Source organism: Scophthalmus maximus, chromosome 18, assembly GCF_022379125.1.
Source record: "Scophthalmus maximus strain ysfricsl-2021 chromosome 18, ASM2237912v1, whole genome shotgun sequence".
NCBI lineage: Eukaryota > Metazoa > Chordata > Actinopteri > Pleuronectiformes > Scophthalmidae > Scophthalmus > Scophthalmus maximus.
In genome coordinates, this window is record NC_061532.1 from 7368498 (window position 1) to 7393480 (window position 24983).

Below are 24983 nucleotides of genomic sequence, written 5' to 3' on the forward strand. Positions count from 1 at the left end.
ATCAACAAGCAAATTGCAGCAAAGAAACTGGCGAATGTAGACAGAAATCTATGACATGGCAACTGAATACACAACTAAATACTTTTAATTGCTTAAAGTGGTGCAGTTCAATGTATTTGAATGGATAATAAACTTGTAATAAAGTCGAAGTTAGAATATCATGAGGGGAGAGAGCGGTGTGTACGGCATGCAGTGAGCACCAACCAAAAATTCCATGAAAAGAAGCGGGTTTGAAGACAAATGCAGCCGTCGAGCAAGAAGAGAAGCTGTGGATGAGAAATATGTCTGAGTCAAAAGCTCATTTGTAGCCTGGATGTGACTTGAACAGTGATACCACCGATCTGTGAAATCGGAGCGTTATTCCCGCCAAGAACAGTTCCAAAACAACAGTCCTCGTGCCACCCAGGGGGTCCGCTATTATTCAGCTTCCAAAATCCTCCAAACCAGACAGTTTGGGCGACAGCTGGACTTTCACTCGTTACCATGAAGGGAAGCTTCGTTCGGAATCTGTGACCGTGGGCCAGGAGACGGAAGATTACACGGCCCACCAGGGGACGGAGATGTTGTTAAAGACCCTCGCCTGGACTCACAGGGAAGGGTCAGCGGACTGTTTCGCAATAGTTTCCAAATGCTCATTTGCACCTGGAGGTGTAGAGGGCTACGCCTTGGCACCGGTTGTACATTTATACTGCGACAAAACAACTTGAGGCACAAAACAGGATTATTGCTATTGCTATTGTTATAGGTCAGGCAAAGAGGTGTCTTATTGTGGGAGCAAACGGAGGGCAGCGAGGCGAAAATGGCAACCTCCAGGAAGGGGTCTTACACTAACACTTTCTCCAGCTGCTCCACCTTAGGCTTATTGTTCCACTGCGCCTATCAGACGGCAGGCCGTTTGAACACAGCCCAGGACGGGGCCAACGGAGCACACCTTGGCCCTCACATGCTCCATTAAACCAGGAGCACGGGGGGGGTGGGGGGGTGGGGTGGGGGGATTGAGGTCTTGACAGTTCCTGGCTCAGAGCCGTGCTGCTGACACAATTACTAGCCCCTTGTCCCTCATCCGTGCTTTACTACCTTGTTTAAAATGGCTGCCTGTAGCCACGGGTGTGGATGTAAACAACAGAGGAGCTGCGGACTAGAGGACCGAGCTTTCAGACTTGTTGTTTCAAAAGTGTTGCTGTTTTTCCTATGGATAATTTTATTATTCATTTTTCGTTGTTGTTGCGCATTTCACATTACTGGGCAGTTTTTTTAAGGGTCTGTTCAAGATGCCAGTACCTCTGCTGTAATAATATTCAAGCTTTGGTAATATTAGAATTATCTGTTAAGGTCAGATAGGTATGCAGAAATACAAGCTACACTGGACAAACGGGGGGGGGGGGGGGGGGGGTTTGACACAAAGACATAACAGACTCATAAAACCACATTGAGAGTATTGCCATTTTCCCTGAGGCAGAAAACAGCTGCTCTGTGCTTCGTCTCCAACACTCACATAATATTCTCCCTCTCCCGCATGAAACACAGACTCCACTGGGCCTGTTTTCTTCAGCCAGGAGACAGTTTGCCAAGTAAGGCTGGACGACAACAAGAAGTTTCATCCCAGAAAATGTTTTGTTATGCAAACCAACGTGATAGTAAAAATAACTGAGGCATCTACTGCTTTCAGACGGCGCACCATGGTGCGTTGGCAGCAATGATGGTTCTCGTTTCTGACTTCATGAAGCTGCTTTCTACAAGTTGGGGAGGAAAAGAAGAGATACAATCTTTGGGAATTTACACCTACACAAATAATAAAGCTCATAGCGATGGAAATCTGCCGCACGCTTCTCACTGGTCAAACGGTTTCTGTCTATTTCACTGGGAAATAAGAACTTTGGAGGAATATGAACGCTGCCCACGATGTAACATCCTGCTCATCCTCAGCCATTAAAGATGCCATCTATTTTTTATGTTTCTAAATAAATTTACAGAGGTTTTAAAAATTCCCAAAACACAATTTGACCCTGTGTGCATTAAATCCATTCTGTCATGTTAAGCCATAAACAAACAGCATATTGGTTATTTGCTTAACTTATCGATGTTAATCTCCTCTGTTACTAAGATTTTATGCAAAGAAAAAAAGCAGCTCTTGCATCACCTGAGGGAAATATAAAGGTTAATTCTGGCGAGCCTATTTCTCATCCCAGAATAGAGCATTGTGCATGAACGATTATCTACTACTGGGGAGCAAAAAAAAAAAATGTTTCTGATTGGATTAATCCAAACCCAGGTCATCACGGAAACAATATATCTCCCTCATTTTCCTACTGTGTGTTTTTATTCTAATTGAGAAGGGCCTAAAGGGGAAACAAAACAGAAAAAGGCAGAGTGTGGAAGAGATCACGAAGGAGGACAGCCTCAAGTCAGCTCCAGCAGAGGGGCCTTGCTGACCTAGTTCTAGGCTGAGACGGGATGATATTAGCAAAGCAATTAAGGGAGATGACAGCCGTCAGGCAGGGTCAGACTGACAGGGATAGCGGTGTGTCTCCCTCCTTTCTCCAGCGTGTTCTCCGCCTTCTTCTTCTTCTTCTTCTTCTTCTTTCTCTCTCTCTCTCTCTCCTGTAATGGCTATTGATTTTTCACAACCAAAACAAGAGGCACTCTCAGCCCAGAAGTGGCTGAATTGGTAAAGAGAATTGAAGAAAATAAATAAATTAAAAGGTATTTTTTAAAGGATGAGTGGGTAGGACGAAATAAGACAGTGTGGATGGCATGGACTTGTACGGTGGGGGGGGGGGGGCTCACAGGTTGGTGACCCTGTCATCTCTTTGCTTGGATGTGCAGACAACACTCCAGGCATGTGAAAAAGTTCATTCCCCAGAGATGATAGGGAAGTGTAACTTCTACCTCCAAAACTACCTGCCATGTTTTTTGCCATGGGGATGAAAAAATCATATCATATTTGGGGTAAAGTAAGGCAAACTTTTTTTTTTCAAGAGTGATGAAGACGGAGGCTGGACATTAAAGTTTATTCACTCTTGAAGGAATTGAAAGTGAATTGGGTGGTAAAGGATTAGGCTGCGTATGAGTATAAATTTGTAAGTTATTGGTTGTTGTTCATAAATCAGCATATAATTCAATCAGATACTTCTGTGCATAATCGTGATGCACACTTCAATGCTGCATATGCATGAAAATGCATGGAAATGAAGTTTTGTTATCGCAACACCACGGGGAAAACCAACAGTGGAGAGAAAACCGAGAACGCCATATGTGCAGCAACAAACCCAGAGAAAACGAGATTATGGAAAATCTCATAAAAACATATTACAGTGTGGCTGCGTTCAAATGCCCCATACATCCAAATCAGATTCACAGCAATTACAGCGGGTAGCGCCACTTAAATTACCAACTCATTCAGCCGCTGTAGAGCAGCAGCGCACGCTGTATGTGTCCCTCCATCCCAGCATGCTTTGCTCCGGGCGTGCAACTCGGTGGTGTTGTGTTCGACATGTCTGCTTTAATCTGATCTCAGTGGGTGGTTGTAAGTTTGACAAAAAGGTAGACACACCGTCTACGTTTTACACAAAAACAGCCGAGTGAAACATAAGTGACATGATGAGATAAAATGGCAGAGAAAGGGGTCTGTGACAACGAGACTCGAGCGAATGCACACTGGATGCTTTCAAACTGCGGCGTGTTGTCAACAGACTCGAATCAATACATTAAATGAAATCTGTAGGTGGCATCTCTGAAGTAACACCTGGGGGACAACTGCACTGACAGATAGAGTGTTCTGATAGACTGTTCACTGACACATGCTCGTCTTTCATGAGCTGGTCTGGCACAACAAGGTCAGTACTGTATAGACGAGGGCCGCCACTTCAGCTGCTCCCCTAAGCCAAGAACACCTGTGCGTGGATACATCTGAAGTGTACTTTAGACAGCATGCCAAGCAAGGCACCCACCTCATACCGCACTGCTCAGATTCTCTACGCTATAGTGTCGTTCTCCCCTATTTGTTTTTCCCCAAATCAACACGAATTTCTGCTTCTGTCTCAAAATCAATTTTACAAGCAGAGCTTCTCATTTCTCATTTTACAACTCAGGGAGGAAGACTGTTGAGTATGCAAGATAATTTGAGGAAGCAGCGGGAGTTCAAACCTGAAAGTTCATTTGTTTTTCCCCGAGCGGTATATCCAAGGATTTTGGAAGATGCTTTTGGGGGCAGAGTTGAAGAAGAAAAAACACATGGCGCAGGAATGCACATTTACAAGTGTGGGGTGACCTCTGTTGAAACCCTATGGAATCTCTCTGGCATCTGTGTCCCATCAATAAACCTGCGACAGGAATCCTTTTTATAGTCTTACATGTGCACCAAATGTGTAGCCTGCATATCAAGAGGTGAGATTTACTGAAAGAGCACCCTGATTACATCATTACAGCCACAGAGAGATGATGAAGAGCAAACCTTTCTTTCAAGAGCCCCGGCTAAATGCATAACTGCAAATGACCTGTATCATGCCAGAAATCGCTCAGCTGCCTAATGTCTGTATTAGCTCTGCCATCTCCGCTGAAAGAATTCAGCAATAACCGTTCAGATGAATGACAACAGCCTCTCACATCCCTGCTTGAATGGAAAATGCACTTGTAGTTTTTCTCCGCCTCGAGCAGAAAACAGTGTTGCACGCTAATTTGGGCACCTTAGTCACGCTTTGCGAACAGCAGTGGAAAACACCGTAAAACATCCGAGACTCCTCCTACATATGTACAGAGGGAGATGTGTGCCATAATGAGTTGCACTCCGCAGATGGCCCATTCAGCCTAAAAATTTGGCAGATTACAAATTATAGCGTACAAATTGTCAGGCAGACCCGTTGACCACAGATGATAAGAAGGTACATTTGAAATCTTTGATAAGAGCGCGGTTGGCAAAATTAATTTCAGCAGGGAAACATTGGGTCCTTAACAGGGCTGCGATGTAATTAAGGTTTTAATTCCAGGCATGAAAACTAGTACGTCTCAAATTAACCTTTGTAAATCTGACAGGGGCTGGAGCGAATGGAGCAGCGCGTCTTCACAATGTCAGTGTGCCAGCGAACTGATGCTGGACAGGGAGCTGCTGCTACGGTGCAACAGTTTGACTCAGAAGGCAAATGGAGAGGAAATACTGTTTTTGTGTTTTTCTCGGCAAACGGCTTGAGTCAGTGGACATTTTTTAAACTCTCTGTCAAGTTCTGCAAGCAGCAAAGAGGAAGTAACAGCAATAAATTATTTTTTTTATCTCAGAGTTGCATAAAGCGTGCAGGCTCCATCTTATTCTGAATGTGCATCACGTCAGCGTCGCTGTGGACGTTCACTAATATTACTGACCAGATGGGAAGACCAAAAACACCAAGCATGCCCCGCAAAACATGAAATGACCGATAACTCTCCCCCGCTCGAGCCATTACGTGAAACAATATACCTCAACCGCTGTGATAACTTACTTACAATTGCATGGCAACTGATGACGCATACTAAAACTCGATACGGTGTAGGCCATAACGTCCCTCCGTACCCAAAGAGCAGATACCCAGAATAAAAATCAATATGGCATCACTTGTGCGAAGGCCGAGCATGTGGTGGCGCACTCGGGTGTAGATATTATATGACAGACACAATGTATGCCCTGAAATGGTTTCATGCATCAGGCCGCTCGACGTCTTCAGCAAAGGGGAAATGAAGGTTTGGCTCAGGTTAAGCCGTGGCTGATTAAAAGAAGCAGGTGATGCTGAACAGTTTTCCGCTTTCTCTATGTCATCGTGTTCAACTCACTTCCCTCGGCTGAGTTGCAGACTTAAGAAATGAATAAAAAGGGGGATATTTTTTTAAAAGGACCTTTCAATACATGAAACGGTTGTTGTGGTCGCACTGAAGGATATTTCATTACTTTTTATGAAGGCCAGTACCTCCTCAGCTCATGCTTCTGTCAAGAAATTGCAGCTGGCAATGTAACAAATGATGAAATGCCAGACATTTGTTTGTTTTTTTCATTTGGTTGGATTTGTCCTATCTTGTTTGTCTTTAGCTCAATATCAGAGTAGCTCATCCTGCACTGACAGGACTCAGAAAGAGAGATGTCTTTAAAAAAAAAAAAAAAAATTGATTTGTCAGTAGAAGGCCAAGTTGCATTTTTAGACTAGCTTTTTTTTAATGTTAGAAAGCTTCTAATGAATCTGAGATATACGCAATGGGCTTTTTTTGCTGTCTATTTAATTTACAACGTCCCATTTTAAAAATACTGCACAGAAGAGGTGGTACAACTGGTTCTTTGAATATCACCGCGAGGACGTGACGGGGACATGGAGGAGCTGAAGCAGGGAGGAGCGCCGAACCTTTTAAGCTGCAAAGGAGAGACATTTTATCTTCTGAGCAAAACATGGTCTGACAGTTCAACTTAAGCGACTTTAAAACGTGGGAGTATTGTCCCTATTCTGCTCCTCAACTCGAGTGAGGACACAGCAGATAAATTCGTTCCATACTGTTCCTCTCCCGTATGATGAGTATATGCTGCGCAGTCCCGAAGGGCACTTGAAGGGAAAAGAGACAACACTGATAGTGCTGCGCAAAGTGCCAGCGTGGCCCATTCACAGATATTAGCCTCAATGGCCGGGATAAGATGCCATGCCAAACCCCCGCTGTGTGTGTGCGTGTGTGTGTGTGTGTGCGCCAGCCTCTCAGGATTCCATGCTCCTTTAACCATGGGCGGACCCCCGCGGTGCCTTACGTCTTAATCACTCCAGGGGCGTGCGAGAGACAATGCCTCACTGTTTATGTGACAAGAATATAACCAGGTACGTGCGACAGCGCGAGCTTCTGCGGCCCGTGTTTGTGCATGTGTATTTATGTTCCGCCTGTGTTATGGTCTGGTAATGACATGTGAATGGGCTCCCAAGTGCGCCTGGGAAAAAGGAGGAGGCCATTTCTATCATTACGGCAGAGGCTGTAAGGTCGTCTCGTGAATGGCTACGGGGGAGGCTTTAGAAAAAGCCTGACCTTGCTTTGCCACTTCCCCCTCCCTCCCTCCCTTTCCTGCACACCTGATTGCTCTCTGCAGCAAAGACAATATCAGACATAGACCTCAAGGCAGCCGGGTCAAAGGTCCCATCATTAGCAACATTACTTTTCTGCTTAGGACATACCTTTACTCCAGGACTGCCCCTGTAATTTTCTGTCTGTACAGCTAAATACTTGGCCATGCTCCATCCAGATAAATGCCTTTCTCAAGGCTTTTTTCCCCCTTTGTCAGCAGGTGAACACTCCTCGTGTTAATATTGGTCGTAGGCAGAGGAGGCCCATGCTCAAGTGGACTCAAAGGCAGCACTTTAAACAAGAGCAAGTAATATTACATTCTGCTGCTTCTTCTACATTTAACCATGTTAATAAATGCTGCACAGGGAGACAACACGACGACTAAAATATGCAACACTTCTTTTTCCAAGACAGATTATGCATTCATAAATACTAAAAGATGCAATCAGCGTCACTGAAAACTCAGGTTTCTAATTACAATTGTGTTTATATGCGGTTATAAGCACAACATCATTTTAGACGTACAGTAAATATTGCAGAGATTGAGCACAGTATCGGAGCAAAATTCAATATTACAGAACAATTTACAACTTCCCTTTACCAGAGCATGACATAAATGCATGCGTGAAATATTTTGAGGCAGAAAATCCTGGGGCTGTTAGTTCATCCATGAAATGCGTGGGTCCAGAGTAAAATATATCACTGATGTTACTGAGATATTTTCTTATTGAATACTCATTGAGCAAAGAGGATTTGAGATGTTTGTAGTGAGACACTCAAAACCTGCGCAGAGCTGGATTGTTCGATACGTGAACTAGAAAATTAATCTGCAACTATTTTGATAATGTCAGTGATTAACTTACATTAATCATTCAATGACGTCACTTTGGACTCTGTGAATTTTTTTTTTACTGTTATACCTTGGTCTGCACATGGCATGCATGAGCCCAATTTTCCAGAGACCATCCATCATGACAATAGGTAGAAAAATCCAATCAATAACAGCACTGATGAAAATCTAAAGCTTGAGTTTGTGCAGTTTACATCAAAAAGAAGGCATGTAACATTCGAGGCCTTGCCAAACGAGTGTGCATAGTGCTGCTTCAGCCAATGGCCAGGTAAATATCTCTGGATTTCGCAGTGTACCAGTTTTAAATCTGGCGTCTGTGGTGATACTCCTGCACTGGAGTATCAACACAGAGGAGGGGAGCAACTGCAATGACTGAGACGGAGTTGGATCCAGCAGCTAGAAGTATAGCGGAGCCTGGGTGAAAAAAAAAAGTCCAAGAAAAGTCTCTGTGTTCAGAGGAAGAGGAGGTCTACGATAGAAAGCTATCGACGGCGAGGACAAACACGGATTACCTTTGGCGCGGCGTCTCCTTGTTGGAGGACGGTGTTTGATTAATTACTCAAAAGTTCAGTGTTCGTTTCACCTCGCTTTAAAGACGGTTTTCGATAAAGGCTATTCATGAGCGCCAGCACAAAGTGGAACTTCTTGTTCAGCAACAACAACAAAAAAGTGATTAAGTGAAAGGTAATTCACTCCACTGTAGCTTTCTTTTGCACCATAGTCACCGGGTCTCCTCCAGTCCTTTATTCTCTACCACCCCCTCATGCTTGCCCCACAGCCAGTGCAGCAGGCTGCCGGCTGATGGCACCTTTGTCGGAGCGGCCCTGCCTGCTACCTGGAGACTTGTTTTCCTCCCCACAGAAGCTTGTCATCTATCATTACTCGAGGTGGCCCAGAGAACGATTCTGGCAGACAGCTCCAGCTTACCGTCTGGGGGCCCAACGTAAACAGCACACTGCTGGGCAAACACGGGTGATGATGACCACTGCTTCCGCAGGTGGATGAAGGAAAAAAAGAAAAAGAACAATACATAGTTCTGTGTTCTAGCTTTAATTCAAGAGGCTCAGCAGGCTATGGGGCATTTTTGATAATTTTTCTACGCTCTTTTTTTCTGCTTGATCTCACATTCTGTCATGTCAACAATGTCTGGAGTGGTTTAGACAAATGCTGGATCACTCGCTCTTTTTAAGTTAAAACGAGAACAACAGAATTCCAACTTGCCTCCGCAACAAAAAAAACACACCAGGCCTGCGGGGCGGTGAAAATGCAAGTCTGTGTGCAACCACGCCGAGCTCAATGCAGTGCAGTTTGTTTAGAGTGAGAACAAAAAAGTCCACATTTTATGGCCATACAGAGACGGATGGTGACACCTCATAGCCGGCAGGTAACCACTGGCTATGAGATATTCCCATTGACATTTTCTATTAGTGGGTAGATAGGTTTGATGCAGGGTATTGAATAGTAGTGCTTTAAAGTTTAAACACCTTTCTTGTAATATACAAGAAACATACAACCGAACGCAAAATCTGACACGTCGCATGTTCTTGTCCCTTTGTTATATTCAGCTGAAACTCCCCTGAATCCAACATGTTCTGACACAAACACACATTTCATAGGCAAAACAATACGCAAAGAATCTTAGACAATAAGGTTTTTTTGAAGACTTAATTAATTCATGCAACAATACATCAGAGTCACAACTGGGGGGGTGGTAGTTGCCTTGCTGTAGGATTAGCTGTTTGATACTGTCAGCTTGGGACCTATGTATGCCTAAACAAAAAAAATAAAGTAGTTTGTATGAAACCACATTAGAAGACTAAAGTGACAATGGCGGTTGTGGACGGCCACACTTAGAAATCAGGTTGAAGAGCTTTCTGTAATTTAAATGTGACAACACACGATAATCATTCTGAATATGGGATTTCTCACCTCTGCACAGCTGGCCAATTGCTGCATGAAGCTAGTATGAAGGTCAGGGAGTGTCGATTACAGGAAGTTGGGGGAGAGCACTTCTGTTGGAGGATACTGGCGGAGGTACAGAACGTCCCGACGCACAAAGGCTTTACGTTATCATCAAGTGGTCCTCAGCAACTTGTATAGTTGAGGCACCACAAGGAGTTGCTCTTGAAACAACAAAAGTGGTAACTAAAGTAACTACTGTGGGTCAAACTACAGAACACAAGCTGCAGGTGTGATCTCTGATCAGCCTTTTCAAATGTATGCAGCGCCGCAGTTAATTTCACAAACCGCGAGAGCAGAACGCAGCGTGGACCCACACCGCTCCGGACCAAAGGCCACGGAATGAACAGCCTCCCGCAGCACGCACACTGAACGTCACAAAGTTATTTTACACCCGAAGCCCCCCAGTGAGGGTTGAACCCCCTGCAAAGAGCGCACATAATAATGAGTCCTGTTCATCAGTGATGCACTGACCCAGCACAGACACACACACACGCACAGACACAAAAGCCCAACCCCCCCATGCGCCTGCGACGCCCGCGCCCGGTCACCTCGCTCGGGGATCAAAGGCAGTATGTTGTTCTAATCAGTCCTCGCAGTGGGCAACCCCATTAATTCAATTCCATTTCATCATCGGTGAGCCGACCTCCAGAGGGGTCTGTACATTCCTGGGGTCCCGCGGTCCAGGAGTAATCCTATCTCTTAATGACCCGAGATCAGACCCTCTAACCCCGTAATTGCTTGGAGACCGGTTTGGTTTGGCTTGGAGGAAGAATTTGCGAGGTCTTTGCGGGTAGAGAAACAAAGACGGGCATAACTCATTTTCTGGACACGGCAGGGAAGTCAAGCAGAATTAATGACGCCATACATCAAATAATTCCAGATGATCAACCCCCCGCTAAACCAGGCCAACACCACAGAACATGTACACGTGCACACAGTCGACTGTTTCGAAAAGGATCAAGCACTGCACATTAAGATGAGAAAGGTGGAAGTGGAGTTATATCGGAGTCAAATTTACGATTCATCCTATCAACAAATAATTGCTTGGCTATAATGTTAGTAAAGTGACAATTGTTCACAATAGCTACCGTGGGAAAACCGAAATGATGAGGCAGAATATGACTGACTCTTATTTTATTGTTCTTTTGGATCTCGCCGTGTGTCTTGTCTGTAGCATAATAAAAATGTTTATTGGGACATAAGATAATGAGCTTTTCATATCTTACCGTACCTTTGGTCTCCGGTGGATGGGGATGCTCATCACAGACAAATTAGATCTTTTGAGTATTGCCGTCTACACCTGCAGAAACAATAACAGTCAGTGAATATGACAAGGCTTTAAAACAGAGAATGAAATGAAACGTCTATAAATCTGGCCCTAATACACTAAAGCTCGCCATCTGTTAATGGCGGAAAAAAAAACTAGGCATCCCTTCACTCAAAAGAATGAAAAACATTCAAGTGTGGAACAATGTGCATCGAGAGATTTATTAGTTCAATCTTTGGTCTGGAGAACAGATAAACGACTCCGCAGAGACAACGGAGTAAAAAACTATCAATAACTCTCCAACTGTCCTGAGAGAACGACAGAGGTCAACGTTGGATAATTCAGCAGTGGAAAGGGTCAAAGTGAAAACATATGGTTGCGGATGAAAAAGCTCTAGCGAATGAATATTTTTTTCTTTAATACAAATACATGTATAACTGAAGGTTGCGCTGTTTGTAAGATGACAATAAGGGGAGAGGGTTTGCATTAGAGATGACGCGTAAAAGGCACCCATTGTCAAAGGTAACAAAGACGCTGGTGTTCAGGAAAAAGCGACCACGTGGCTCCACAACTGTGGCAGTCTTTGGAAGTCACCACATCTGGCTCTTTGTGTGTCAGTCTGCGAGTGAGTAGAAAAGATCTAGAAGATAAAAATCTAGAATAAGTTGTTGTTTTTTAAAAAGTGGCAGAGATCCTTTATCACGGGAAATAAAAGAAATAAGGATTCATGTGGCAAACAAATGAAGGAATCTTCAGCCTAAAGAGATTCTAATGTTTTGGTGGTGTATTTTTCTCATTCCAAATGTATCGTGGTCAATATTAGCTACAGCTAATGACCTAAAAAAAACCTGTGTAGAAGTCTGGAGTCCTCTCACAGTCAAAGAGCAAGGGCCTCTCTTTCTTCTGTCAAAGATTCAGAAGAAACAGAAGAGGAAGTGTTGAACTTTGAGGGCTGTGAATTCTGCCGTTTATTACGTGGAAAACCTCCCTTGCTCTGCTTTCCCAAGCATTACTGCTTTCCCTCTCCAGTGACACATTGAGCACACAGCTGAATTTCTCAGGTGCTTTCATAGACGTCTTTCGGGGGTTCTGGAAAGTCATCCTGGGATGTGTAGGCAATTGCCTAGGTAGATGAGGCAGCGTGAGAGAGAGAAATAAAAAGGAAATCACATCACTTCAGTTGATGGTATTTGAAGCAATGCAGGAGAGAAAGGATCCAAGAGCGGAATTCTTTCAAACTCCCATGTAGCACTTCAGGAACACAGTCATTGACCAGGCTGTGATTATGCTGGGCAGTTAATTAAACAAACATTTGAATTTAAAAATTCACGTCTCTCCCTATTTCCATCTCTCCTTTTCATCAGAGTAACGCTGCCAAAAAAAAAAAGATTCTTGAAAAGGTCAGAAATATTTGAAGTATCTGCTCCTCTTCAAAATAATACACCGGTGATGTGGACAGTTCACAGAGCACAACTATATGTCTGAGGCAAAAGAGACGGGGAAACATTTTCAAAAAGTGAAAAGTTATTGATTGCTCCTCCATAATGTTTTGCTGACTCTACTTCCAAGTCACATACATCACGTCAGACCTAATAGTCTGAAGAACATGATTCTGACTGCACTTCATTCTTTTGAGACGAAAAATGGTGGATGTAGGCATGTTTCTTTATTTTTTTTAAAAAATTCTGATTTCCATTGTGATGATTGTGCAAGAATGGAAACAGCTTCCTTGCCAAATCCTCCTCGAGAGGATGATAAAAGACAGTAGCCTGCTGGTATAAAACCAATTCTTTCCACAATCAGTTTATGGAGCTGAAAAGCGTTTCGCTGTTGCACAGAGAGTGATTCTAAAAATAAAGTTCTGACACATGGTTGTTTATGTAGCGGCGCCAAAATAGTCCTAAGTGGGATGTCATTAAGATTTAGAACGTGTCCAACTGTGATATATATAGGAAAATAAACTGTATATTTTTTAAAGTTGTAATAAAACATTGTACCTGAATTCATCAAGTTCTGATGCCGCCTCACATTTCTCTTAAATAAAACGAACTCAAACTACAAAAAAATTTTTACATTTAAATCACGAATAATAGTTTGGCAATGCGGTGTACAAATAAAATGTGAAATTTCTGGGATGGTTTTTGTTTTTTCCCCCCTAAGAGAAAACGACTTGAAAATGAGCTAAGACCCCGTAGGAAAATTGTTTACTTTGCCATGAAATTAGAGATGTTTTCCATTAACTCTACACAAAGCAAGATCATTACCTACCTAATTGACTTCTCCCTACAGACTTTATATTTTGTCTCCTCGTCCTCTAATCAACTACTTGCATATCCACACTGCAGTTCGAGTGCCAAATGTCACTTCTGTGTAAGATAAATAAGAGATAAATACTTCATAATATGGGACAGGCAATGGAACTTTTTGAAAATAATCTTTTTTTCAGGATTTGGATAGAAGCAAAACAATAAACCCCTGTAAAATAATTTTGGGGCTTTAGTTCAGCAATAATACATCGTTAATACTAATTGCTTATTTCAATTTATCTAAAAAAAAATTAGAAGCTGCTCGCCCTCATTCAGATGACTTAGAGAAGTTCTACCATGTCGAGTATTGTAAACTTGTCAAAATGAACCGCAGCAATAAATCATCGATGTAATTATCAATTGATTGAAGCAAGCTATCGAACTGTGAAAAACACTTGGAACCCTAATACATCAATTTTAATGGTATTTCTTAATCAGAATGCTCAGCAATCAGCAAAGACCAATTGGGCTCTGAGAGATAGAGACACACCATAAATAATCAAACTTGGCTGCCACCACATTGGCTCCATTCTCAAGGGGCTGTTGGAGCCGGTTTCAAGTGGACTATTAATTTCAGGGTGAAGGTATTGTTGCAAAAATTCTAGATTTGCAACATGACCAGGAAACAAAGCAAGCAGCCACGCCTAAAACTGCTAATTCTTTGTGTCGGGCAGTCTGAGAAATGACCTGCGACTGCTTTACAGTTTAAATATTTCTCTCATAAAATTTCAAAGCAGCAACAAATTAATGTCCTGGAGAGGGGGGAATGGATGGGCCTATCTTGCAAATGTTAGAAATAGAAATGTCTATTCGGGAAAGCTATAAAATTACACAGAGGCCCACGGGCACCAAGCATTGACAAAAGATATCTTTACACTACCTTATGCCGAAGTCGTAATAACATTACGGTCAGTTTAATCACTGCCAAATGTCCGTGTGCATTTGAATACAAAAAAACCTGCCAAACTGCAACACATAAAATGTAAGAGCTGCACAGAGACCGAGCAGGGAACATTTTCCTCTGTGTCTTTCCAAGCAGTTTACATCTCTCCGATTTTTACTGTTCACTTCCTTGGCTGCTGATATGAGCGTCAATCGCTTCACTTTAAAGTCCACTCCAATGAACTGCAGAGACGTAAAGAAAGGTTAAGTAACTTGGCTTGCATTCAAACATGTACCTGTGACTGCCACTTGATATTTTACACCTATAAACAAAATATAAATAGTCCAATTTTTTTATATTTTGGTGACCCATGAACACACAGCTACAGTGAATGTGGCATTTAAAGTCTCAACTGGACCCTCTGACAGACGGTGCGAGCCTGGATGTAGGAAATACATCCAGGCTAAGGCAAACGGGCCGTAAACAGGATGATATTAGCAATGCAAGTTACACCTCCCGCGAACACATGATTTATGAACCCTCTTAACTCGAAAGCCACCTTTAAACTTGCACTGTTGGAGTATGCAAATCGGACATTGCTGTAAGTCGCTCTTATGTATACTTCCATTAACTGCGGACTATTTACATATTTATTCCTCACTGGAGATAAATGATCTGGAGTTTTACAGTTGCAAAATGAGCGGATTCCTTGAAATAAAATGTATGTTGGGAGGATGAAGAAGCAGCACAAGATGAAGGCAAACAAAACCCTGTCACTTCTGGTTATTCTTTGAAATGTCACGTAATGATTTCAGGATATGTATGGGAGAGCCTGCTTGATATCAAACATATCAAAATAATTTTGAATATGCAATTACTGCATCTCAGAAAACTACAGTGTATGCTGCTGTTTGTTTGGTGCACCACTCAAGTGACAGAGGCCAACCTCAGATAGTTTTATCATAATTTCCCATGGTTTTGAGAAGAAAGACGATGGTGGAATGAGTTCAAGTGACTTCTGTGACCGGTGAAATTTGTTTTCCTATTGAAGTAATTTGAAATCTGGTTTGCCTCAAGCAGACAGAGCTGGTGTGAGTCCTGACTTTCCACCTCAGAACCTTGTTTCAGTGGACCTCTCTTTAAGCATCACTTCTCCTCAAGGCACATTCAATTATTCAATTTCAAATAAATTATTACATAATACATCCATGTCCTTCTAAGGGCCGCTGCACTCTCAAATTAGGTCTGCTACACGCTGCATTTTTAACAGGCCAGACATGCCAAGAATAGATTTGACATTTTATTAAAGATGATGTTTATTCAAAAGTAAATAGATAGTAAAAATACACCTTATTAAAATGACTAAGGTTCATAAAGGAGATGCCAGAAGAACTGTGGCTGTCAGATAGCCACGAAGCAGAAATAGTCCGGTAGCCAGGCTTAATGGGAGCACAAACACACAAAAAAACAAAGGCTAGTGGTGGCGATGAACTACAAGATAGAAAAGACTTTTCCATGTCCACCTTCCTCCCATCTTTCTCCCATCCAATGCTGCTGCCTACATTTCAACCAACACCAAGTGCAACAACCATATCTCCCCAATTCTTGCCTCCCTTAGGATTGATTTTAAGATTATTTTAATAACTTTAAAGCTCAGCGTGGTCTCGCCCCCAGATATATTGCAGAGCTACTAACTCCCTACTGTAGGCTCCAGGCTCCAAGGTCTCCAATCTAAGATATTCGTAGCAACTCTTGCAAGTTGTTCAGAAGTCAAAGTAAATAAGGGTGACTGGGCTTTTTCCATCAGGACCCTGAGGCTCTGGAATCCCTTGCTTGTGGAGATTAGACTTGCCGACTGTTTGCCCACATTGAAATCATTGCTTAAACCATATTTTTAACGGAAATCCTTTTAATGCCTCATTTTAATTGGTTTTAATTAATGTCATTTTTTTTCTTTCATGTTATCTTTCTTACATTTGTCTTCATTCTGTGCTGTTGTATTTCTACAGTATGTATATTATACAGCACTTTGTAACCTTGTTTAGATAAATGCTATAGAAATAAAGTTTTATTATTACTATTATCATATACATAGACACATCTGCAGTGTCATATGGGGCAAACAAGCTATATGATAAGCCTCTTAGCTCATCATTTATGGTGAGTATATATAAGGAGCACAGACTACAGGGGCCCTTAGAATCCAAACCAAATCCTCACCCCCTAACCCCAAAAGTGTCACGTTAATTTTAGTTATTAAAATTAAAGTAATAGCTTCCATTTCCCTCCTCAGATAGGCTAAAGTAGGCTTTTTTTTCTCTAGCAAGAAACCAAATGTTCCCAAACACCACATGAAATGACATTGGGTTAAAGCTGTGGGTACATTTGGAATTGGGTCTTTATCTCATAAGTATGGCCCTTGGCCCTGGCTCCTGGTTGTAAGCTTGCTTGCTCAGGGCCTAATGAGTCCCAGCATTTTGTCGGGCAGAGAGGCTTGGATCTGCTTTCAGGAAAAGCAAGGTTGATGGACTACATTGAGAATATTAAGGCCACAATAACACATTGGTAAATGTACAAGAGCTTCTGAGCAAAAACTGCATGTATGTACACGGCACAAGATTAAATTAAAAGCCATAGATGATATATATATATAATATATAATATATGACAAATCCTCTAAAACACCTTTTTACTGATACACATCTAAATGTTCTGTATTGTACATATTATATACCTGCATATGTGTATTTGCATAATGTATATAATAACAATTTTACAATTCCAATACTTGCTGTAATGTCCTATGTTTCAAAATTGAAAACCTATTTATAAAGACCCGAGCAAACATTTGAAAGTGAGCTACCAACTTAAATCTCCATGGATGTGGGCGGTTGAGCTCTTAGTGCATTTCGAGACCATTTGGGTCTCTGAACAGAGAAACTGCAGGCTTTTTTAGAAATATGATACCAGCATCCATGGCCCTTCGGTGACTGTGTTCAAGAGGGCAGCTGAAGATAGTTCAATGATCTCCAAAGAGCGTTTGCTCGTGGACTTTTGCCCCATGTACATTAGCAAGTATATTATGCTTCGTAATAGCCTCTGATCCATCTGCATTCATATTCAAGCAACGATACCAATGCCACTGAAACCCAACAAGGGCAGCAGTGAAAATGAGTCATACCTGTCAGCATGGAGAAATGAGTTCAATTTTCCCTCGGATGGTGTTCAATTGTACTGCAGAAAGTGAACACCAGCATCTATTTGTTCAGGCAATGTCTCTCAATAGCTCCTCATTAAATAACTCGACTACTGAAATATATTTTTAAAAGAACTATTAATAGAACCAGCGAACACGACAGCTGCGTATACAGGTGTAACTTTGAAAAAACCTGATTTAAAAAAAAATAAATACATAAAAGATGGCCTCAATTTGCTTTGTCTCAGAGGAAAATTACAAGTCGTCTTCCTCCTTTCACGGTAAACGCCTTCATCATCTCTATATCAAAGCAGCACATAGCCAACCGACTCCAGACAGATCAAGCGCGCACTCGGATCATTCCCTATCAAGCTTGTTACCTTTGATACGCTAATAAACATGGCCAGGACATCCCGGAGCCCACCGTGATCAATGAGGGACTGGATCTCTTCAGATGACACAAGTTACACCGAGCCTGCTTTGGTGCCACTTCAGAACGATCAACTGACTGCGGGCCGTGGCTAAAGCCTGGATCCGGCTGTCGTCTCCAACAGGTAAAGATGATCTAAATTTGGTCCTGCTGTCCTTTAACTGCCACTCTCTCACCACGCCAGCACGACTACTCGGGGGGTACCCTTTTCAATCTTCAATAACTTTTTGTTTTGTTTTTAGACATAGGAATGTCAAACCATTGCCATTATACAGAATGACAGCCATTTAGTATTTCACACCTGAGAGTTAAAAAAAACATACAATAAAAAAAATTATATAAATATAATATAAATATAAAATGAAAGGTTCTTTTTCAATAGCTCACTGATTAATTAATTTATTGACATCAAACCACCTCTCATGTGTCTGGGATAGCCTCTCAACTTTCACAGCTTTTAGTTTAAAATGCAAACCTTTTTTTTTTTTTTTTTTTAATTGTTTTTTATTATTTTTTTTTTTCACTCTCAGTTGTGAAATACTTAATGGGTGTCATTCTGTATAACAGCAGTGGTTTTACCTACCTATATCTTAAAACAAAAACGTTTTTGAAGATTGAAATGGGTCGTCCCTGACAACGCCTATAGTGATGTGAACTGGGCAGACATTCAATGCCTTGCCCTCTCCACTGCAGCGTCATCTTTGGTGATTTTGATTTGATCAAATCTGTGAAACATCTTCCTGAATGAGATCTCCAACACATCCCAAACCTGGGACAGATCGAGGTTTAGAGCCCGGGTTTTAAATGAAGATAACAGCCGCGAAAACTGAGGAATGTCAAATATGAAAATGACTTCACCCCGGTAAATATACCACCAGCAGACTTCGCTTACTACAAAGACTAGTGGGGAACAATGTAAAATTCTTGTTGCAATAAGCTGTGCCAAAACCAAAGTGTAAGAACAACATGTGGTTTTAGCTAAACTCGGCAACTATGTTGTATTTCCAATGAATTCTCATGAACACTGCATGAAAGCAAATAAGCCTATTATCCAAAATGTCCAGCAATTCCGTTAATGAATGCGACCATCGCAAAGGTTTAATCTTTTGATTAAAAAAACACTTAAGCGGAAAACACATAGCACTACTTGCTCATTTTAAGTAATTAGTGATTATTTCACCAACAGCTATAAAATATGCAGCAGATTCTCTGACCCCTCCTTTGCAATTTGTTTTCGCTGTGGTTATAACTGACTTCATATTTATGCGCTAAGTGCACTACAACATCTTGCACTCCAGGTTCAAGAGGCTGGTTGTGGTATTCTCGTGGTTAAGTGCCATCTGAAATTTACAAATAAAACTATAGAAGTATTATTCTTCTTCTTCTTCTTCTTCTTTACATCTGAGCAACACTGAGTTACATATTTTTTTCCTAAACCTCTTGAACATTGGCTACTCAAAAAGACAGAATGCCGGACTCTTAAAATCAACTAAAATGGAGCGTGAGGCGCTGGGGTGTAGGAGCGGTTCTTTGTGTCTGCGCTACATGTGACCGTTTGAACCGCAGGTGAGCGGTGGACGACAAAGAAACAACTAAAAGCGTTTGCACTTTTCTGCTTGGGCACAGAAAGGGCATTGACCACCGGACTTGTGTTACAGGTAAATATACACGGGATGTATGCGCACTTGACTCTAAATTACCCCATGAATAAAAGTCTAATTAAGAATCTGCCGGAACATGTCTTCAAAATGTGATTACAATTGCTTTTCGTTTTCACTTCAAGTGGGGGTTGGTTGGTCCAGATTGGCCCTCTAATGCCCACTGCGCCACCAGAATCAGCATAATTGCCGCCTGCCTTCACACATTAATACGTAGCTTTGGTGAGAGCGTGCCGATAAACAGAAGTGTTATGTGTACATTCTTAAAAAAAGGACACGGTGGGAATGGCTCCATCTCTTCCACGCTGCTGCCTTACAGCAGCTGAGGCACCATTATGTTCGTCTGACTGCTGTTACACGAAAAACGCCGAGGGCCGGGCTTCCTGCCGTCATGTTGGTTGGCACGGCTGGCAGAGCTTCTGTTTTCTGGACTTCTTTTGACTGCAGGCCATCACCAGGGGTCAAAACAGTGGATCACAACTTCATCCAAGTACAAGAATACACTGTACGGCTTTTCACCTGCCCTGCCCTCTTCTCCTGTACTTACAGCCCTGTATACGTGCCAATCAAAGTATGCCCTCCTTATCGTGCAAAAGATCTCTTGGGGAAAACGGGGCTGAAAAAACAAAACATGTACAACCTTGAGCAACAGCTTTGTGACTTGCTGACCAACAATGGTTGTTTTTCACTTGGCCTTTTTACTAATAGGATAAATGCCTTGGGGTAATTCCTAAATTAATTCCTCAGGCCAAAGCGGTTTCCCAGGCCGGCCTAAATCGCATTTGATATAGAAGGATTATCCCTGATTGCGTTTACTGTAAAGAAGCCCGTGACAAACTAGAGAGAAACAACAATATTTCCACAGACGTGTGCCTCGCCTGACAATGAGGCTCTGTGGCGCACGCACGCACACACTTACACACACACACACACACAAATATACACTTCTGTATGTTGCTGCTGATGCTGCGGCATAATCATCCACCTACGGTGACTGGTTATTCTAAATATGTAGAGCCGGTTCTCCATCACGCGCAGCAGATGAGGCGAGAAGACCCCTGCTAAATGGCCCCGGCGCTCAGGCAAGTGCATTGTCTTACCTCATCGAGTGCAGAAGCTCCCTGCCTGTTCAGGGAGGACTAGGACTAAAGCCCTTAATCCCTGCCTTGATTCACGATAGCCCGCTAGGTTTTAAAATGTCATCAGTGGGGAAGTGTGTCCTGCTCCTGCCCCCCATGCTTGGCCCATTAATACAATAACAACCCCGGGGTACATGCATTTAGGAATAGAAACACATCCAGCACAGGGGCCTGCGTGTACACCTATTTTTATATGTATAACAACACATGCTCATGCCGGGGCTCGTAAACAGGCGCCGGTGCCGAGACCGGAGAGGATTGACGAAGTGTGTCTTTGAGTGCACGGGAGCCGATAATAAATCATGCTAAATACAGACTACAGATCAAATGTGACAATAACCTAGGTCTTTCCTCACGAGCTCCTCGCTCGCTCGGGAAGGTGGGGGGGGGGGAAACAGCAGTGGCAGCGTTTGGAAATAGACCGGCCTCAGTGTTCATCAGTAAACTTTCCTGTGAGGACAAGGCAGTGTCCCTCACACGCCGCGGTCTGGTTGCCAGGCGAGGCTGCAGCAAGTCACTGCAACAGCACATGGGGCACGATGAGTAATGCTTTGTTGTCTGCAGGACGGGGGGGGGTCTTGCACTTGTGGGCTATGCCGGTGGTGTACATTATCTGTAGAAGATGATGATAGGCTTTTTACGAATAGAGCTGTGCACATCACAGAGGGGGACCACGATAAGAAATCTATGTGCACCTGTCATGTTGGGGGCCAACAACACGAGTTTAAATTCAAAGGTGTAGCACGAGTTTGAGCCAAATAACACAAGGTGCATATTGGTATATAACTGCTCTGCCCTATCATTTGCTCGAGGCTTCGTGACAACCATAACCGCATATTTAATACTGAACTGGTTTAAATGTTTTGAGGGAGACACTTGGTCCCAACCTGCTGACCTTTACATCGACCACCCCCTCCGGTTTTCTCAACACAATCTCCGAGGTGTGAAGTTGTAAATTGTTTGGGTTTTTTCATTCTTATTATCATCATCATCATTTCTTGCGCGCAGCGTCCGGGGGGCGACACGGTCCTGGGCTCCGGGGGGGGGGGGGGGGGGGGGCAGTGAAACTGACGAACCTCCTCTCATTCATTCAACACAGGACAAGTGCCCGTGCGCGGTCCAAACTCCTGCCCCTGGCACAAAGCACGTCGACATAAAAAAAACCGTGTACACACACACACACACACACGGTGAGCGTCCACCTACCCGGCCGCACGCTGCTCCTGTCCCCCCGGCGGCGTCCTCTCTCTCTCTGTCTGTCTCTCTCTCTCTCTCTGTCTCTCTCTCTGTCTCTCTCTCTCTCTCTCTCTGTCTCTCTCTCTCCGGGCGTGTGTGGACGTCGCGTCTTATCCCCGCGGAGGCTGTGGTCGCATGTCGCAGCGGCAGGGACAACAGTCGGTCGGTGGCCTGTCCGCGCGCCGCGGCGCTCGTCGCCGAAGTGGAAGCGGTGGCGGGGACTTGGTCGGAGCGCGTCTCTTGTCGGCTGCTCGCTGCGCGGCGGTGCAGCGGAGATGGGAGCGATTGCCCGGACGGACCGGCAACACCGTGTGGCCACTTGACTCCCTGCCGACGCCGCTCCTCCCCCTTCCGCGCGCTCGCACACCAGCCCCGCAGCGCCCCCCACCCGCCGCCGCGCGCAAGTGCACGTGCCTGCGAGCGTTGGACTCAGCAGCACGTGCTCGCTCCTCTCCGTCGGTCCTCACGGAGAAGGAGGGTCATCAGGGGTCAGCAGGGGTCAGCAGGGGTCACCGAGGGGATTCGTGCCGGTCCCTGCGTGGCGACCTTTTTGTTACAGCCTCTAGAGGGAATTAACAACCCTTATCATTATTGCATGCATTTTACAGTAAAGTCTATTTCAGACAATGGGGTTTCTCTGGGTCAAAATCTCACCGCTGGTTTCTTTATTCGTCATCGGTCCCGCTTTGTCCAGAGCACGGCTGTTATGTTCCCCCACCCTACCTGGTGGTTAAGTGCTGGCAATTACATTCAATTTGCATCCGAGCCATAAATAACCCCCCGATTAGATGGCACGAATGAAAATCAACAGGGCCCCTCTCTCTGGCTGGATACAAATTGCCGAAAAAATCAATGGCCTTTCTGCTTTCCTAACCACTTCTCCACGAACACATTGAGCAATGTGACGCGGTCGAGCAAAGGCAGGAAGAAAGGAATTAAATGAAGTTAGGCACACACACACACACACAACCGCAGTGTTCAGAGAATGAGCCTTTTCACATATAGGAGACAATTTGACATGTCACAGTGGGAAAAAACGCAGATGCAAACAGTAAAATAAACACTTATCTTGGTTGCCCGTTAGAAAGGTCTCTTGTGGGGCAATTAACTCCGGCAGAAACATTTTAATCTGCATCTTCGGAACCTCTCAGCCTTTCATGTTGTGGAGAAGAATCATTAGAGCACATTGCTCTCACTGTTGGGATGCTCCTTTACGGCCTCGACAGTTTATCACGGTGCATTCACACAGGTGTTTTCTCTAGGACCGTGTGGGCGTGTGCGCACTCTTTGATTGACGTCTCTATCAATCAATGAAGGCAGGGGGAACTTCACCATGCTCATTAGCGCGTCGTGTTTAACCAGTGAAAACCCCTGAGTTGTGATTTACTGCACAAGTATGACACAGTAGGAAGTAAGAGTACACCATGATCTTACAATTAACCTTCTTGAATATGTTTGTTTCTCTGTTTTTACTGAAGTCATTCTGACAAAAAAGCCCCGGTCTAAACAATTCATTAATGGCGGCAGGATTCAGTATGGCTCCTTCAACGTCAGGGTGCTGGTGTGGTGCGTGTCGGCTCCCTGTCGTGGCTGACTGGGACACAACAGGAGCATTTTTAATGTCACTAGTAACAACTGTGCTTTGCCTATTGTGACAAGATACAATGTCTGCCGTGAAAAAAGAGGCCTGTGTGATGTAAAATTGCAAGAGAGAACGAAACAAAAGGCTGATCAGCTGCAGAGTGATGTCAAATGCTAAGTTCCTTCATTATGTATGCATACGCATTATAGTTCTAGCAAATGACCCAGCTCTGACTGCTGTTGTATAGGCTGTGTTGGAAGACGCACGTTCCCCTAAAGAAGGAACAGAGTCACTTACAGCTCTTTGAACGTGAACCCTTTGCAAGATATGGCGTAATAAACGCACTGCAACGCTTTTGCAAGACTGCTGGTTATCTTCCTTAGTGAAGCCAGGAAATGTATTCAAATGATTTACTTAAAGTTTTCTCTAGTAGCACAGCTGAGCTGTTTTTCTGTGAGTGGGACAACATATTGTTGTGTAAATCCTCATGCAGGATACACAGTTATAGGATACACTGATCCAAAAAGGATGCGATAACGTGCCAAGGAACATACATATTTGCAGCAACAAATGCAGCGAAATATGGATGGAAAACTGAAGTATTTGATTGACAGCTAATTTTGGGTTCAGTTGTGTTTGTTGGAGCAGGACGACTCAATGCCCCCTATCATTTTTATTAGACCATAGAATTTGGTAACATCACATTATTCTCCTTGTAGGTCTGTCAACTATGACCTGGCTTGGAGTGGATCTGCTGAACCGTTAAAAAGAAAAGTAACTACTAAATAAAAGTGATGTTGAGGTGTAAAAAGTGCAATTTTTCCTTCTGAAACAGATATAAATGAATGTTGCACCATGTGCAAATATTGGCAAAAAATGTACCTAAGTACAGGACTTGAGTAAATGTCCCTGGTGTCTGATTTATAAAAGGCAAGGCGATACTTAAAATAATTGAATATTTGCTTTAAACCATAGCAGAGTATAAGTGTTATGCTTAACAGCATACAAGTTAAATATATGTAGTCCAAAATGCCTGCATGGGTAAAATACTTAAGTGCTCTGCACTCCGGAGACATCAAGCGTTGCATCCAAATGTCAGTCCTGGCAGAACAGATAGTTGGCCCCATCAGGGGTCAGATTCTATTTGCAGGCATTTCAGAGGTCTTTTCGCTGTGCTTCTCAGCCGTGGCAGCATGTGAGATGGAGGGTAATGGTGTGTGCTAATTTGTTGTGGAGACAAGTGAGCCTTAATCTGAAACAGCAGGTATCACCGTAGTTTGAATAAAAAAAGGGCTTTAACGATGTACTACTGAAGCTTCCTATCTGAGATCTTGGTTTAATGGAAGGACTCTACCAAAGGAAAGTGAGTATCATGTTCAACGAAAGCTCCGTGGGACTATTAGGTGGTGATGGCTGAC

General features: G+C 43.4%; 1 protein-coding gene across 6 annotated transcripts in view; it reads right to left on the minus strand.

The window, feature by feature from the left end:
* The window catches only part of LOC118290068 (kelch-like protein 29), a 192074-nt gene extending 169695 nt beyond the window's left edge, over window positions 1-22379 (minus strand). For 3 of the 6 annotated variants that reach the window (XM_035617404.2, XM_035617406.2, XM_035617405.2), the window contains exons 1-2: window positions 21954-22379; window positions 11100-11168 (exon numbers count right to left, since the gene is read on the minus strand). The gene's annotated coding sequence lies outside the window, so the exon portion shown is untranslated. Of the gene's footprint in view, window positions 1-11094; window positions 11169-21953 lie in introns of all 6 variants that reach the window. The other 3 variants (XM_035617402.2, XM_035617407.2, XM_035617408.2) reach the window with 1 other exon arrangement.
* Between the last annotated feature and the right edge of the window lie 2604 nt (window positions 22380-24983).